The sequence below is a fragment of the Equus caballus genome, chromosome 16, assembly GCF_041296265.1.
Source record: "Equus caballus isolate H_3958 breed thoroughbred chromosome 16, TB-T2T, whole genome shotgun sequence".
Taxonomy (NCBI): Eukaryota; Metazoa; Chordata; class Mammalia; order Perissodactyla; family Equidae; genus Equus; species Equus caballus.
In genome coordinates, this window is record NC_091699.1 from 84,650,007 (window position 1) to 84,668,405 (window position 18,399).

An 18,399-nucleotide genomic window follows, 5' to 3' on the forward strand; every position below is an offset into this window, starting at 1 on the left:
TCTCCTCTTTAAATTTTGGTCCTTTCAACAACTCAATCACCCACTATGTTCATCCCGCCTCCTTTATTTTAAATAAAGATCCTTTTTGAAAATATCAGGAAACGTCAGCCGCTACCACCTTTCAGCTAGTTTTTTAACTTTTCATCTAGAAGTTTTCAAAAATACACAGAAGTAGAGAAAGAGTACAATGAACCTATGTATTTACAATCTAGCTTCAATGATAAACAATATTCTTCCCTTAGTTTCAGTTCTTCCTCATCCACTTATATTTTAGTACACATCTCTAACAAATACAGACTCTCTTTAAACATAACTTCAATCCTATTATCACACACACTAAAATTAACAATAATTCCTTACTATCACTTAATATCTAGTCCATGTTCAATTTTCCCCCAAATGTCTTTAAAATGTCTTTTTATGACTTTTTTCCTTTCAAATCAATATCCGAACAAGGTCCACACGGCACTCTTAAGTTTCCTTTAATTTATAACAGTCTCACTTCCCCCACCCTTTTCTTTAACATGCCATTTATTTGTTAAAAAAACAAGTCATCTGTTTTGCAGAATTACCCACATTTCAGATTTGGCTTATTGTATTCTTATCATTTAACATATTTCTCCATCCCTTATATTTCTTGTCAACTGGCTATATGTAGAAACTCGATTAACTTCAGGTTCAGTAGTTTTTGGCAAGAATACTTCAGAGGGGGTACTGTGTTCTTACTGCATCACCACCAAGAATTAGCCTTTCAAATCAGAGTGTTTAAGTGGGAAAAATACACCCTGTTGGCCAGACATAAGGGTGGTAGACAATCCCCCAAAGAGTGTGGAGCCACATATTCTGACAATCTCCCTAAAGCCACACTGGAGCTCTTCTAAATCTTCAGAAGTGTCTTCTCCCTCCAGGCTCAAGGCCTGGGGACTCTTATCTTCTTCTTCACTTAGTTAACTCATACTTGACCTTCAGATCTCGGTTCAAATTTCCTTCTTAAGGGAAATCTCCCTAATACCATGACTAGATCAGGTCCTCCCGTTATGTGCTCTTGTAGCACTATAAAGAGTAAAGTAGAGAGGTTTAGAGTTCAGACTCCGATGGCCTGAGTGACTGACTACCAGCTTAACCATTTATTAAATGTGCAACATGGACAAAATCATTAACATCTTTGAGCCTTGATTTCTCCATATGTAAAAGAGAAAACATAGTAATAGCTACATCTCATACATTGAATTAAGTCAGACAACATGCAGAAAGTACTTAAAACAAGTGCCTGGCACAAAGAAACTGATAGATAATTGGTGGTGGTTGTTATATCTAAGTATGCTGAACAAAATGGATCTTACCTAACCATACCACTGTATACGAGACTTTTTCTACAAATTACTCTGCTGATTATCTGACACAAGTTGGTTATATAAATATGTCTAGGTAAGACTAAATTCCATGAGATAAGTAGCCTACTTTTTTGTAATGGTAGAGTAAGCAATTCTGCCTTTAAAGACAATGAAGAAAGCTGAATAAAATGCATTAAAAAAATTTTTTCTTACTAACAAGATAATGAGGAATTATCAGGCAAAAAATTGAGAGGAGGAGAACTCATTTTTCCCCTTAAGGCATTTGCCAAATCCAAAGAAAGAGCTGTGAAAATGCATGCTAAAGATCAGTCCGTTACCTGTTACCAAAGATAACCAAAGTATACAGGAAACAAGATAAAAGGAGAATAGAAACAACAGTCAAAAGAAACCAACCAACAAAGAAAGACTTTTGGTATTGTAATTATTAGGCACAGACCATAAAACAACCATGCTGACAATGTTCAAAGAAATAAAAATCAAAGCTTAAAACTTTTGGCAGAGAAATATAAACTGAAAAGGAGACAGAACAGGTGTGAAAAAGAATAAGTTAAAAATTTATAGCAAAAAAATCACAGTAATTGAAATTAACATCTCAAGTCACAGGCTTAACAGTAGACTAGAAAGAGCAAGAAAAAATTAAATGACTAGAAGAGAAGGTGGAAGAGATATCCACCTTTTTAGTTCTCTACACTGTATTCAGGAAAACATGGAAGAAATTCTACTACAAATGGAAGGGATGCATGTATAATTGGCATCCAAAAAACAGAGGAAAGACTGGAGCAAAAGTAGCATTTAAAAATATAATGGCTAAGAAGTTTTGAGAGCCAATGAAAGACACAAATCCACAGATTCTAGAAGCACAGACTAGAGAAAAAAAAATCACATCTAGACACATCATATTAATGTATAGAAAAACAAAAACAGAGAGAAAATCTTAAAAGCAATCATAGGAAAAAAGATCATCTTCAAAAGAGTAACAGTTGGAATGTCAGCTAACTTCTTAGCAGTAACAATGGAAACTAATAATGGACTAATATCTTCAATGTGCTGACAGAAAATAATCACCAATATAAAATTCTAAACCCAGTGAAAATATCCATTAATAATAAAGGCAAAAGTAAGATATTTTCAAACAAACAAAACAAATCTGACAGATCTGTTCTATAAAACATTCTAAAGGAGATACTTCATGCAGAAGATGTCACAGAAAGGCAGAGATGTAGAAATGAATAAAGAGCAAAGAAATGGGTGAGTGTAAACACACACTGACTACACAAAATAATATAATCTTTTCAAGTTTAAAAAATATAACTAAAATGCACAATAACAAAAATAAATTAGCTGGGAGTAGGGTAAATGGAGCAACAGTGTTCTAATTTTGTTTATAATCCAGAAGGAAGGTAAGGTATCTATTAATGTCAGGCTTTTGTAAATTAAGGATGCATGAGAATTTCCAGGATAACCACTAAAGAAGACAACACAAATGTGTCATTTCCTGACTAACAAAGGGGAAAAAGAAATCATGATGATGGATAAAAATGAATCCAAAAGGAGAGAAAAATAAACAGGGAACAGGTGCAGCAAAGAGAAAACACATGGTAATATAGCAGAGTTAAACTCACATTAATAATTATATTAAATGCAAACAGATCAATTGCTCCAGTGAAAAGAGAAAGACTGTCAAGCTGGATTAAAAAAATCAAACTTCATGTGGTTGAAGGAAAAAAGACATCTAAAATATTAAAAAGTCATGCAAAATATAAACATATAGAATGGTAAAAGTGAAAGAATAAAGAAAGGATTGATGGCATGGTGACAGCAGTTTTTAAATCTCTGAATTTCTACACAAAAACAGAAGCAACAAGGTAGCAAAGACAAAAACCAAAAAACAATATTTATATTAAAACTTAGTGACAAGTTATTTCCACAAACATCAAAATATAAGGGGATGGGGCAAATCACTAATAGCAACAAGAACTGTAGGGTATCAGCATCTGTGCAGGAAGACAACAAAAGCACAGGCAGCATTCTCACAGTTATGAGGACAGGAGGATTCCCCAATCGTTGGTATTCACTAATATCCACTACCGCACTAATATGAAAACAGCAGGTGAAACTGGAAAGGGTGTTGCTCTCTCTTGCTGTAAGGACTGAAGATGCTGGAAGCCTATGAACTCTCAAAATTGACATGCTAGAGCTCCATGAAGGGTTCACAATGAGAAGAAACTTCTGGGAATGAAATCAAAATTGAGCAAGACAGAGACAAGAGAGAGGAAGGCAAGGTTGAGACTAAGGTAGGATGGGTAACAGAGCCACAAAATTTTGGAAAACTGCTATATTTTCGAACACTACATAAAAGCAACACAAGAGGAAAATCTGAGAACTTTGAAACGCTTTCCTGAATCCTACCCCATTGTAAAAGTTCAGAAGGAGAGGATTCTGGGAAGATGGCAGAGTAGGAAGCAGCAGGAATGTCTCTCCCCACCCAGACAACAAGTGCACTGTTAGAATCTTTGTCTCATGTAACTATTTTGGAACTTGGAGTCTATTGAGGCTCTCAAATTCCAGGGCAGGCTTGAATGAGAATTTGTAGTTAATTTTGATCAATTTCAGCTCTTAGCACAGTAACAGCTACACGTTCCCCACACCCACCCCAATGGCAGACAGCTGTGCACAGCATACCAGGAGCAGCTTGCACTCAGTTTGTGTATCAGGGTGAGCAAAAAGGACCTGTCCTCCAAATATCAGGGTTCTGTGACCTGATCACAGATTGCTGCTTTAGATCTCAGAGGAGCAGAGAAAGAGGCAGAGGTCGTTGTTGTACCTACCCCCATTGTTATAAGCCCCTGCCACTCTTGCTACAGAGACTTCCAAGGGATTTAAATAGCCATCATCCTTTTCTTCCCTCCTTCATTTTTCTCTTTTTCCCCTTTCAGGAGCCAGACATTAAAGACTAGGACATTTAAAAGCAAATGCATATATGAGGCATTAGAAAGTCACTGCACATGTCCAGGGAAAGGTGCAGGCTGAAAAAGACCTGAGAAGACCTTAAGTTTACATTTCAGGCTGATCCTCAGCACAGAGACAGCCTACAACAATTAAAAAAAAATACAAATAAAATAAACAAAACAAAACCCAGAAAACTTGGTAAAGGAGGAGAATGTGATTTCCAGACATCACATTATTAGATTCAAACATACAGTTTTTTACAAAAAAATAACAAGGCACACAAAGAATCAGGAAAGCATGGCCCATGCAAAGGAAAAAACCAAATCAACAGAAACTGTCCCTGAAAAAAAGACCTAATGGCAGATCTACTAGACAAAGACTTCAAAACAACCATCTTAAAGATGCGCAAAGAACTAAAGAAAGATATGGAGAAAATCAAGAAAACAATATACGTAAAAAGCTTCTGAAAGGCAAAGGAAACCATGAGCAAAACAAAAAGACAACCCACCAACAGGGAGAAAATACTTGCAAATCATATATCCAACAAGGGGTTAATTTCTAAAATATATAAAGAACTCATACAACTCAACAACAAAAAAACAAAAACCTGATAAAAAATGGGCAGAGGATATGAACAGACATTTTTCCAAAGAAGATAAACAGATGGCCAACAGACACACGAAAAGATGTTCAACATCACTAAACTACTAGGGAAACTAAACTACAATGAGATATCACCTCACATCTGTCAGAATGGCTATAATTAACAAGAAATAACAAATGTTGGAGAGGATGTGGAGAAGGGAACACTCATATACTGCTGGTGGGAATGCAAACTGGTGCAGTCACTATGGAAAACAGTATGGAGATTTCTCAAAAAATTAAAAATAGAAATATCATGCAATCCAGCTATCCCACTACTGGTTACTTATCCAAAGACCACAAAATCAACAATTCAAAGAGATTTATGCATCCCTATGTTCATCACAGCATTATTCAAAATAGCCAAGAGATGGAAGCAACCCAAGTGCCCATCAACAGATGGATGGATAAAGAAGATGTGGTACCTATATCTACAATGGAATACTACTCAGTCATAAAAAAGGACAAAATCTTGGGGCCAGCTCAGTGGTGCAGCAGTTAAGTTCGCATGATCTGCTTTGGCGGCGCAGGATTCACCAGTTCAGATCCTGGGGGAGAACCTATGCATCGCTTGTCAAGTTATGGTATGGCAGGCATCCCACAGATAAAGTAGAGGAAGATGGGCACGGATGTTAGCTCAGGGCCAGTCTTTCTCAGCAAAAAGAGGAGGATTGGTGACAGATGTTAGGTCAGGGCTAATCTTCCTCAAAAAAAAAAAAAAGAAAAAGGACAAAATCGTGCCATTTGCAACAACTTGGATGGACCTTGAGGGTATTATGCTAAATGAAACAAGCCAGTCAGAGAAAGAAAAACACCATATGATTTCATTCATACATGGAAGATAAACAAACACATGGATAAGGAGAACAGATTAGTGGTTACCAGAGAGGGAGGGGGGAACTTGAAAGGGGTAAAGCGGCACATATGTATGGTGACAGATAAAAACTAGACTGTTGGTGGTGAACACAATGCAGTCTATACAGAAACTGATATACGATAATGTACACCTGAAATTACATAATGTTATAAGCCAATATTACTTCAATAAAATAATTAAATAATTTTTATAAAAAAGAATTCTACTACTAAAAAAATTGAACAAAATGGAAATATCAATAAAGAAATGGAAAACCTACAAGAAATCAAAAAGAAATTCTGGAGCTGAAAAGTACAACACAATAACTGAAATGAAAAATTCACTAGAGGCATTCAAAGGTAGATTTGAGCAGGCAAAAGAAAGAAATAGTAAATTTGAAGATAGGACAATGGAAATTATCAAGCCTAAGGAAGAGAAAGAAAAAAAACTGAAGAAAAGTGAACAGTGCCTAAAGGACCTGTGGGACACCATCAAGCAGGCCAACACACAAATTGTGGGAGTCCCAGAAGAAGAAAAGAGAGAAAGAGTGGCAGAGAGAATATTTAAAGAGACAATGGTTGAGAACTTCCCAAATTTGTTGAAAGACACAAATATATAAATTCAAGAAGTTCAGCAAACTCCAAGAAAGATGAACTCAAAAAAACCTACACCAAGAAATATTATAATCAAACTTTTGAAAGACAAAGAGAGAATCCTGAAAGCAGCAAGCGAGAAGTAACAGATCACATAAAAAAAACCCTCAATAAGATTACAAGCAGATTTCTTGTCAGAAACTTGGAGGCCAGAAGGTAGTGGAATGATATATTCAAAATGCTAAAAGAAAGAAACTGTCAATCAAGAATCTGGCAAAATTGTCCTTCAAAAGTGAGGGAAAAATTAAGACATTCCCAGGGAAAAAAAGCTGAAGAAGTTCATTAACATTAGACCTGCCCTGCAAGAAATGCTAAAGGGAGTCCTGCAAGCTGAAATGAAAGGACATCAGACAGTAACTCAAAGTCATATGAAAAAATAAAGATCTCAGTAAAGGTAAATGACAGGACAATTATCAAAGTTAATATTATTTTTTTTTAATTTTTATTTTTTTCGGATGTATAAGTTAATATTATTATAACAATGGTTTGTAACTCCACTTTTTGTTTTCTACACGATTTAAGAGAGAGAATTTTTTTAAAAACAATCATTAGTCTAAAAGTGAATATTACTGTAACTTTGCTTTGCAATGTCACATCTCATTTGCTACATAATTTAGGAGACTAAATGGATTTAAAAGAATTATTAGTTTACGGTTTGGGGCACACATGTATAAAGATGTAATTGTGTGACACCAACAACTAAAAGAGGTGGAGATGGAGCTGTAAAGGGGCGGTTTCTGATGTTATTTAAGTTAAGCCGTTACAAATTCAAATTAGAGTGTTATAATTTTAGGATGTTAAATGTAATCCCCATGGTAACCACAAAGAAAATAGTTACTAGAATATATACAAAAAGAAATGAAAGGAATTTAAACATTTAAACTACAAAAAAATCAACTAAACACAAAAGAAGACAGTAACAGGAAATGAGGAACCAAAAAAACTATAAGACAATATGAAAAATAGAAAAATGACAGAAATAAGTCCCTTCTTATCAGCATTTAAATGTAAATGGATTAAACTCTTGACAGACTGGCAGAATGAATAAAAAAATATCCAACTACATGCTGTCTAAAACAAACTCACTTTAAATCTAAAGACACAAAGAGGCTGAAAGTGAAAGGATGTTAAAAGATTTTCCATGTAAATAATAACCAAAAGAGAGCAAGGGTGGCAATATTAATATCAGACAAAACAGACTTTAAACCAAAAAAGGTTACAAGAGACAAAGGACATTACATATTAATAAAAGGTTCAATGCATCAAGAATATATAATAATTATAAACATTTATTTACTTAATAACAGGCCATCAAAACAAACGAAGCAAAAAGTGACAGAATTGACACAGTTCTACAATAATAGTTGGAGGCTTTAATACCCCACTCTCAATAATGGATAGAACAACCAGACAGAAGACAAACAATGAAAGGGAGGACTTGGACAACACAATAAACCAACCAGAGCTAATAGATTTTTATAGAACACTCTACCCAACAGTCTTGTCAAGTGCGCATGAGACATTTTCCAGGATAGACCACGTTAGGGCCTCAAATTAAGTTACAACAGATTTTAAAAGATACGTATCATACAACGTATATTCTCTGGCCACAATGGGATGAAGTTAGAAATCAATAATAGAAGTAAAACTAGAAAATTCATAAATTTGTAGAAATTAAACAAGACACTCTTAACAGCCAATGGATGAAAGAAGAAATCACAAGGGAAATTAGAAAATACTTAAAGATTACTGAAAACAAAAACACAACAGACCAAAACTTATGGGACATAGTGAAAGCAGTGCTAAGGGGGAAATTTATAGTTATAAACATTCACCTTGGAAAACATGAAAGATCTCAAGTTAACAACCTAACTTTTCAACTTAAGGAACTAGAAAAAGAAGAATAAACTAAACCCAAAGCTAGCAAAAGAAAGGAAACAGTAAAGATTAGAGCAGAGATAAAGGAAATACAGAATAGAAAAGCAATAAAGAAAAATCAATAAAATAAAAAGCTAGTTATTTGAAAAGATAGAATTGACAAACATTTAGAAAAGAAAGAGGACTCAAATTGCTAAAATCAGAAATAAAAGTGAGGACATTACTACCAATTATACAGAAATAAAAAGCATAAGACAGTACTATGAACAGTTGAATGCCAACAAATTAGATAACCAAGATGAAATGGACAAATTCCTAGAAACACAAAACCTACCACGACTAAATCACAAAGAAATAGGAAATCTGAACAGACCTGTAACTAGTAAGAAGATTGAATCAGTAACAAAAAAATCTCCCAAGAAAGAAAAGCCTTGGACCTAGAGGCTTCACTGAGGAATTCTACCAAACATTTAAAAAACTAACACCAATCCATCCAAACTTTTCCAAAAAACATTTTTTTCCCAAACTTTTCCAAAACATTAAAGAGGAAGGAACACTTTCCAACTAATTTTTAGCGATCCTAATACCAAAGCCAGACAAAGACAATACAAGAAAACCAAAGACCAATATTACTTACGAATACTGATGTAAAAATCCTTAACAAAATACAAGTAAACCAAATTTAGCAGCATATTAAAAGGATTATACACCACAACCAAGTGGGAGTCATTCCTGGAAGGTAAAAATAGTTCAACATATGTAAAGCAATCAATGTAATACGCTACATTAATAGAATGAAAGGGAAAAAACTACATGATCATTTCAATTGATGCAGAAAAAGGATTTGACAAAATTTAATACCCTTTCATGATAAAAAAACACTCAACAAATTAGGAATAAAAAGAAACTATCTCAACGTAACAAAGGCCATATATGAAAAACCCACCGTGAGCATCATACTCAATGATGAAAGACTGAAAGCTTTTCCTCTAAAATCAGGAACAAGGCAAGGATGTCCACGTTTGCCACTTCTGTTCCACACAGTACTAGAAATTCTAGCCAAAGCAAATAAGCAAGAAAGAGAAATAAAAGACATCTGAATTGGAAAGGGAGATAAAATTATCTCTCTTTACAGATGATATGATCTTACATATAGAAAACTCTAAAGAGTCCACAAAAACACCTGTTAGAACTAATAAATGAATTTAATAAAGTAGCAGGATACAAAGTCAACACACAAAAATCAGTTGCATTTCTATACACTAACAATGAACAATCTAAAAAGGAAATTAAGACAATAGTTCCATTTACAATAGCATCCAAAAGAATAAAATAGTTAGGAATAAACTCAACCAAGAAAGTGGAAGACTTGTATAAGGAAAACTACAAACTACTGCTCAAAGAAATTAAAAAGACATAAATAAATGGAAACACATCTTATGTACATGAATTATAAGACTTAATATTAAGATGTCAATACTACACAAAGCAATCTACAGATTCAATTCAATTCCTATCAAAATCCCAAGGACATTTTTTGCAGAAATAGAAAACCCATCCTAAAATATATAGGGAATCTCAAAGGACCCTAAATAGCCAAGACAATCTTGAAAAAGAACAAAGCTGGAGGACCCATACTTCCTGATTTCGCAACTCACTGCAAAGCTACATAAATCAAAACAGTGTGGAACTGGCATAGAGACATACAGATCAGTGGAATAGAACAGAGAGCCCAGAAATAATTCCCCACATATATTCAATAGGGAGAGAACAGTCTCCTTAACAAATGGTGCCAGGAAAACCAGAAAGAGAATGAAATTGGACCCTCACATCTAACACCATATACAAAAACTAACTCAAAATGGATCAAAGACCTAAATGTAGAAGCCAAAACTATAAAACACTGGATGTTTCTGGGCTATGACACCAAAGGCACAGGCAACAAAAGAAAAAGCAGACAAATTGGACTTCATGAAAATTTAAAATTTTTGTGCATCAAACTATCAACAGAGTAAAAAGGCAACCCACAGAATGGGAGAAAATACTTGCATATCATATATCTGATAAGGGATTAATATCCAGAATATATATAGAACTCCTAAAACTCAACAGCAAAAAAACAACCTGATTAAAAAATGGACAAAAAACTTAAATAGACATCTCTCTAAAGAAGATATACAAATGGCCAATAAACACATGAAAGATGTTCAACATCTCTATCCATTAGGTAAATGCAAATCAAAACTACAGTAAGATACCACTTCACACCCATTAGGATGGCTACTATCAAAAAAACAGAAAGTAACAAGTACTGGCGAGAATGTGGAGAAATTGGAACCCTTACACACTGTTGGCGGGAATGTAAAATGGTACAGTTGCTGTGAAAAACAGCATGGCGGTTTTTCAAAAACTTAAACATATAATTACCATATGATCCAGCCATTCTACTTCTGGGTATATACTCAAAAGAAGTGAAAGAAAGGTCTCAAACAGATATTTGTACAACCATGTCCACAGCGGCACTATTCACAATAGCTAAAATGTGGAAACAACCCAAGTGTCCATTGACAGATGAATGGATAAGTAAAATGTGGTATTATCCATACAATGGAATATTATTCAGCCCTAAACAGGAAAGAAATTTTGCAACATGCTACACCATGGGTGAACCTTAAGGATCTTCAGTCACAAAAAGAAAAATGTTTTATGATTCCACTTAGAAGAGATACTTACAGTAATAAAATCATAGAGACAGAAAGTAGAATGGGGGTTGCCAGAACCTTGAGGGAAAGGTGAGTTATTGTTTCATGGGTATAGAGCTTCAGTTTTACAAGATGAAAAGAGTTCCGTAGATGGATAGTGATGATGTTAGCACATTATGAATGTATTTAGTATCACTGAACGGTATACTTAAAATGGTTAAGATGGTAAATTTTAAGTTTGTGTATTTTACCACAATTCAAAAAGTTGGGGGGAAAAGTGCTGATGGTTGAACCTCAAAAGAACTGAGGGTTAGTCTATAAGTGAATAAAAAGCCAAGAGCATTTATCCAAAGTTTAACCATCCTAATCTCCTGGGCCTGAAAAATTCAGCTGAAAATCATTGAGAAGAGGTTCGTCCATGAGATTCCTTGGCACTTTCTGCTTTTGCTTGGAACAGATTTACTACGGGAGTATCATTTATTTTTGCTTGCAACATTCCAACACTCACGGTTCTATTTGCAGATGGAGAAGAGCAGAGGGAAAAGAAAAGAAATAGGAGAAACACATGGTTGAACTTTTCTTAACCTACAAGTTACTGAAGCTTTTATATGAAATTTAAAGTCAGAATTTCCCTGGTTGAGGCCAGCTGCCTATGCCTAGACAAACTTCCAGTAACAGAGGTCTCCTCCACTGAGGTTCTGATGGAAGACGGCTATTTCAAATAAAGTCTTAGATATGAGAGAAGTAGAATTTAAATCATATATTCAAGGAGACCAGTGCTCTCTTGCTCAGAGAATAGTATATTTCATACCAGTCCTTTAAAAGGAGATGTGAGTACATCAATGGCAAAAATAGCCACATCCTCAAATCTAGAGATAAGGAAAGCACATTAGTAGTCGGCTAGGACTGGGAGTGGGGAGGGGGAGGAATAAGAAGGAAACGGGGAGTGATGGCAAATGGGTATGGGGTTTCTTTCAGGGGTTAAGAAAACATTCTAAATTTGATTGTGGCAATGGTTGTACAACTGTGAATAGACCAAAAAACACTGAACTGTACCCTTTAAACGGGTGAATTGAGTGGTATGTGAATTATATCTCGATAAAGCTGTTACATTGAAAAAAATTCACAAAAAAATTTCACATAAAAATGAACAAAAAAAGCTTTGCGATCTAAGTCAAACAAAAGTTAATATAAAAAAAGAGAATAACATCCCTATAGACAAGACAAACGTGCCAGATATGAGCCCACAAAACAGATCAGAACTATAACCCACTGTTTTAAAATAAGTTAAAGTATACTAGGAAAATTCTATAAGATATGAGAAAACAACATAAGCCAGAATTAGAAAAACTTGGAAATGAGGTAATAGAACCCAGGAAAGAATTAAAAATTTTGTTTGTTTGTTTTGGTTTTTTGTTACTGTTGTTGAGGAGGATTCACCCTGAGCTAAATCCACTGCCAATCTTCTTCTTCTTTTTTTTTTCTTGCTTGAGGAAGATAAGCCCTGAGCTAACATCTGTGCCAGTCTTCCTCTATTTTGTATGTGGGTCACTGCCACAGCATAACTGACCAGTGGTGTAGGTCTGTGCCTGGGATCCAAACTCACAAACCCAGGCCACTGAAGTGGAGTGTGCAAACTTAATCACTCTGCCGTGGGGCCAGCCCCTAAAAATTTTTTTAAATAATAATTGTTTCAGAAATAAAGAGCAAGCAGGAAGAAACACAAGAATGAATAAACACAACAGATAATGTTTTAAGAGAAACAGAGGTTAAAGGAAAAAAATTTTAAGAATTAAAAAGATATGAAAGAAAATGCCAAATAGGTAAAGAAGCTCAAACAGATAATAGGAGTAACTGAAAAAGAAAACTAAAGCAGCGGAATAGAACCAATAGTAAAAAATGTAATTCAGGAAAACTTCCCTGATTCTAAAACTTGTGCAGAAATGCAAAGGACTTAGGGGGCCGGCCCACTGGTGCAGCAGTTAAGTGCCCACATTCCACTTCGGTGGCCTGGGGTTCACCGGTTCAGATCCCAGGTGCGGACGTGGTACCACTAGGGAAGCCATGCTGTGGTAGGCGTTCCACATATAAAGTAGAGGAAGATGGGCACAGATGTTAGCTCAGGGCCAGTCTTCCACAGCAAAAAGAGGAGGAATGGCGGCAGATGTTAGCTCAGGGATAATCTTCCTCAAAAAAAAAAAGAAAAGAAAAAGAAACGCAAAGGACTTAGTCAAAATACTTTGAAAAAGACAAAGTTGGAGGACTAACACTACCTGATTTCGAGGCTTGCAAAGCTACAGTAATCACGACAGTATGGCATTGCTGTCAAGATAGACAAATAGATAAATGAAACAGAATATAGAGTCCAGAAACAGACCCACACATACATGACAACTAATTTTCACCAAACGTGTAATGCGATTCAGAAAAGAAAGGATAGTCTTTTCAAAAAATAGTACAACTGGATATGCATATGCAAAAAAAAAAGAAAGACTTTGATCCATACCTCTCACATCATATACAAAAATTAGCTCAAAATGAATCACAGACATAAATCTAAAACCTAAAATTACAAAATGTCTAGAAAAAAATAGGAGAAAACCTTTGTGACCTTGGATAAGGCAAAAATTTCTTGGATACAACATCAAAAGCATGATCCATAAAGGAACAAACTGATAAATTGGGCTTCATAAAAATAAGAACTTTTCTTTGAAAGATACTGTTAGAAGAATGTTAAGCCAAATCACAGACTAGGAGAAAATAAGTGCAAATCATAAAGAACTCATACCCAAAATACATAAAGAACTCTCAAAATACAATTAATAAGAAAGCAAACAACCCAGCTTAAAAAGGGGCACAAAATTTGAATACACATTTCATCAAAGAAGACATACAGACAAAGAAACACATAAAAAGACACTAAAAGTTGTTAGTCAGGAAGGAAATGCAAGTTAAAATCTACAATGTGAAACAACTACACGCCAATTTGAATGGCTTAAGACAGACTATACCAAGTGTTTGCAAGGATTTGAAGGAACTGGAACTCTGATGTACTTTTTTCTTTAACACAAGGAGGCAACTACTTCAAAAGTCAGAAGAATGGCAACTAATGAGAGTACAGAAGTAGCTGTGACTGGGATGGGGCAATGGAGGGGCTCTGGCATGGCCTGACCCAGGTGGTATCATCTTTTAATAACTTGTTAAGCTATACATTTGGTATGTGTGTTCTTTTCCATTTGATTTCATAATAAAAATCCATTTTACAATAAAAAGATTTTGTTAAATAACAATAAAAACAAAAAGGAAATACTAACCAAAAGAAAGCTGGTATAGCTCTGTAGCCAAACTGCCTGGGTTGGAATCGTGGACTCCGCCACACAGCCAGGAAAGTACTAATCTTTCTATGCCTCAATTTCCTTATCATAAAACGAGGCTACCAGAAGCACTAAGCTCACAGGGTTCTTGTGAAGATTAGGTGAGTTAATATAGAAAGGACAAATAGAACAGTGGCTGGCACACAATGGGACAGAGGTGGTGATTATAGTCGGTGATTATAGCTATCTGTGATATCTTAAGTAGTTACTTAATCTCTTGGGCTTCAGTTTCCTTAAATGAGTTTGAAATATCTACCTGATAGGATTATCAGGAGGTCAAAAGGAGATATATATAATGTAACTAGCAGAGTATTCAATACCTTTCCACGGCCTCCCAACATCCAGACAGGATCTGTCACAACAGACATACCTCAGTCATAGCACATTCCTCTTGCACCTTTCACCTGGTCATTGAGGTTGATCTCAATGAAATGATCAGCCAGTGAGTCTCACGTCCAAAACTGGATCTTCATCTAGGTTTCAAAAAGATAAAGAGACCAAAATCTTAATGTTCAATCTCCTAGGAAGAACGGCCTTGTGTTATTTCCAGAGCAGGGGTCTGTGGGACAGGTAACCCTGAACCGAAGCTAAACAACTGAAGTAACTGCTACTCCAGTGCTCACCACCAGGTGCCTTCTCCCTGCTTTGTGGAAACACTGAGCTGGGGGTCCAAATCTATTATCATCTATCACCAATCCTGACTTCTGGCTTCAACGGTAGAGTATTCTTGTTTGCAGGGTACTAAAACGGAGCACTCTCTGATAGACAAACAGCACTCAACACAAAAGGCAGGAAGAAAAACTCTCTCAATTCCACCTGTAACCAAGCCCTCCTTTTCAGAGGTCCGTGCTGCGAAATTAACATGCCAATCATTTGCAGCAGCCTCTTCCCCACTACCGGCTGTGACAGGACACAGGTCTGGAACCTCATGTTACAGAAAGAGACTAAATGCTTCCCTAAGCCAAGGCAGAAGCTGTAGATTTCATCAGTGTCATAACACACCTAAAGCAGGACTGTGGGAATAGGGGTTGCAGGGTACGAGTTGGTTTGTACATGGTACAGAAAGCCAAGGGCAGAGAAGCAAAACACAATACCATCTTCCAGCACTGCCCAGTTTTCCCAAGAGTGCTTTGGTAACTTGCCCTTTATGGGTCTGAAGCCCCTGTAACATGCACCATACATTAAAATGTAGTTATTTTCCACCACTTTTTTGGGAAAAAGCTGCAAATAACAAAGCATGGCCAGTAACTGTTCTTTCTCAAGTGAGTCACATCGAAATCTACGAGTAGCTTTCTCAAAAGCATCTATGTCACATTCCTGAATTAGATGGAACATGCAATGCTTTCAAAGTCTCTATTGTCTATTAAACGCAAAAGCTCTATTCCAAAAATACGCCAATACGCTACGTAATGTTCCTAAGAAGAACTGAATCTATCAAATATAAGGAATTGGAGTTAGGATTGGACATCATCTCCACCAAAACACTCTGCTTCGGGACAGGTTACGTACAGGGCCAGAGCGCGCCTCTCCCTCCTGGAAGCAGAAGCCGCGCGCAAACTCCATCTAGTTAGCACCTCTTCCCCGGGGCGGGGCGCGGCGGCCCGGAGCTACTTGGGGATACCAAAAGTGAAAAAACTCCTGCAGAGGACTGAAACCAACACGGGCAACGCCTGCACAGTGCTTAATATCATCACGGTTAGAAAATAAAGCGGTGGTAGAAACCCTTTCTGTTTGGTGTATGTTAGAGCCCCCCTCTGCCCCTCGTCTGGATTGAGCCTAATAAACCGGAGAAAGGGGTTACTCCTCTACCCCTTCGCGCATCCCCCACCGCTTACTCCGAGGCTTGACTAGCCAGGCAACCTCCTGGGACACCTTGACCCCGAGAAGCGGAGCTGGGCAGCCCCAGCCAACCCTCGTGCATGTGTGATTCCCTACGACTCATCCAGAATCCAGTCCGCGCCAGGTGTCACTCTAAGCCGTCCTCTTACTGCCTCGTTTAACCCCCTCGCCCACCACGAAGGGCCAGAATGCCAGCTGCGGTCTACAAACGAAGAAACTGGAGCGCGAAGACGGTCAACGAGGAGCCGAGGATCACAAAGGCCGGGGAGCCAGGACTCAACCAGGTTCGTCAGGTCCCTAAAAGTCTCCCGGGAGTTTTCACTGGCGAGTCCGTCCCAGACGGCTCCTCTCCGGGGCCGGACAAGGGTCAGGCTGGCCACACGCAGGGCGCAGGTGAGGCCGATTCCGGGACTGCCGTAGGGAGGGGCTCTGGCAGGCGAGTCTGCGAACCCGAGCGGCACTCACCTTCCTCAGCCGCCGCCTCCGCCAGCAGCGCGCCCAGCCCGGCCCCGCTCCGCCCCCTCCGGCCCCGCCTCCGCGACCGTTACCGCGCCGTGAAGGCCGGCCAATCGAGCCGGAGCGCGTCGAGGGCCTGCCTCGGCCCCGCCTCCGAGCGCCGGCAGCTAGGCTCTCGGGTCGCGCCGGGAGGCTGGGACGGCCCGCGCCCTCTGGTTGGCTCCGCTGCTGGGGGCGGGGCTTGCCGTAACGTAGACGCGAGCGCGCCGAGGTTGCTTTGCCGTCTGCGCCTGCGCGCTCCCATCGCACTTTCAACATGCGCAGGTCTCACGGATGCTTTATCGCCTACCTGGAACTTTATCTACCAGGAAGACGTCAGAAATACACGTTTGAGGCCATCAGTGAAAGGGAGGCCCGGGTCACGTGGCCGCCGCAGGCTGCCCTCTATATACATACACACGCTTTGCCTGCGAGCTCTTGCTGCGGGACCGCTCAGTGTGTTCTTTGCGTTCCAGACCTGGCTGAGCTTCAGCGTCTGGCATTTGGAGGATCCCAATAAGTGTTGAGGACTTTTTACCCTCCCATTCAGCATTTTCCAAATCTCCACGAACTGTCAGGCCTCCAGAAATGCAAAGGTGGCTGACTCGGGATGCTCAAAATATAGTTAGGGAAATGGGTATACACTCTGAAATTAAGATACAGAGTGATAGGCATGAGCAGAGAAGGGTGTGCAGTGCAGAGAAGGGAAAGAGAAAGAGGATTACCTAAGTCAGTCACTGAAGTCTTCCAAGACCAGTGGGTCTCAGCCCTGGCTGCACATGAGAATCACCTGGGGAGCTCTGAAAAGTCTTGATGCCCAGACCCCAAACCAATTAATCAGAATCTCCAGGGTAGGCCTTAGGCGTCGATAGTTTGTAAAGCTTCCAGACAATTCCAAAGTGCAGCCAAGATCAACAACTGCGAACCTGGAGGGATACATGAGGAGAAAAATTCTAAATGGTGAATAAGAATTCCCCAGCAATAAAGGGAAGAAAGGTATTTAGAGAAAACTTCATGTGCAAATTAAATAACTCCAAAGCACTAAGTGAATAACTAGTTCGCAAGTGCTCGGTAAACTTCACTTTTTTTTTTTGGTAATTAAACCTGGACGCCTTTGGTACAGCTCATATCTGCCCTCCGCCAAAACCTAAATCCCAAAGTATTTACAAATATAGTGAATCTTACTGAGGGCTTCCTGAGAAAGCTGAGGAGTGTGTTGCATCATTGGAGAGGCAGAGGAGAAGGCTTTAGGAGGTGTGGTAAGCAACTGAGACTTTATCCACCAGGTGATGGGGAACCATAGACGAGTTTTCAAAGGGGATATAAAATGGGAACGTTTTCGTTTGGGTGTCTTCAAGCCTAATATTCTTGCATCCTGATATATAGGTAAAAACTGTAAAAATGGCTCCACAGTATACTAATAAAATCACTGCTCTGGTTTTTTTTCCCCCACAAAAGGAAATCAGCTCAATCTTCATTTCGCACTTTAAAAAATTCAGAATCTACAAATAGGGTCCCTGCCCACCATTTTCAAAAACTCATACCTGGTTAAGTGATCCAAAAATTCCTAAGGGAAAATCCAACTTCCACACACCTGAGGGAAGGCCTCACCTCTCATCTGCCCACCATTGTCATTGCATCTTACAGCCACATGGT

General features: G+C 38.2%; 1 protein-coding gene across 3 annotated transcripts in view; it reads right to left on the reverse strand.

The window, feature by feature from the left end:
- Positions 1 to 17,670, reverse strand: part of CEP70 (centrosomal protein 70) — a 59,455-nt gene extending 41,785 nt beyond the window's left edge. Inside the window, exons 1-2 of one of the 3 annotated variants that reach the window (XM_070239104.1) lie at positions 17,469 to 17,670; positions 14,780 to 14,882 (exon numbers count right to left, since the gene is read on the reverse strand). The gene's annotated coding sequence lies outside the window, so the exon portion shown is untranslated. Of the gene's footprint in view, positions 1 to 14,779; positions 14,883 to 16,244; positions 16,916 to 17,468 lie in introns of those variants that run through there. The other 2 variants (XM_005600956.4, XM_005600957.4) reach the window with 2 other exon arrangements.
- Between the last annotated feature and the right edge of the window lie 729 nt (positions 17,671 to 18,399).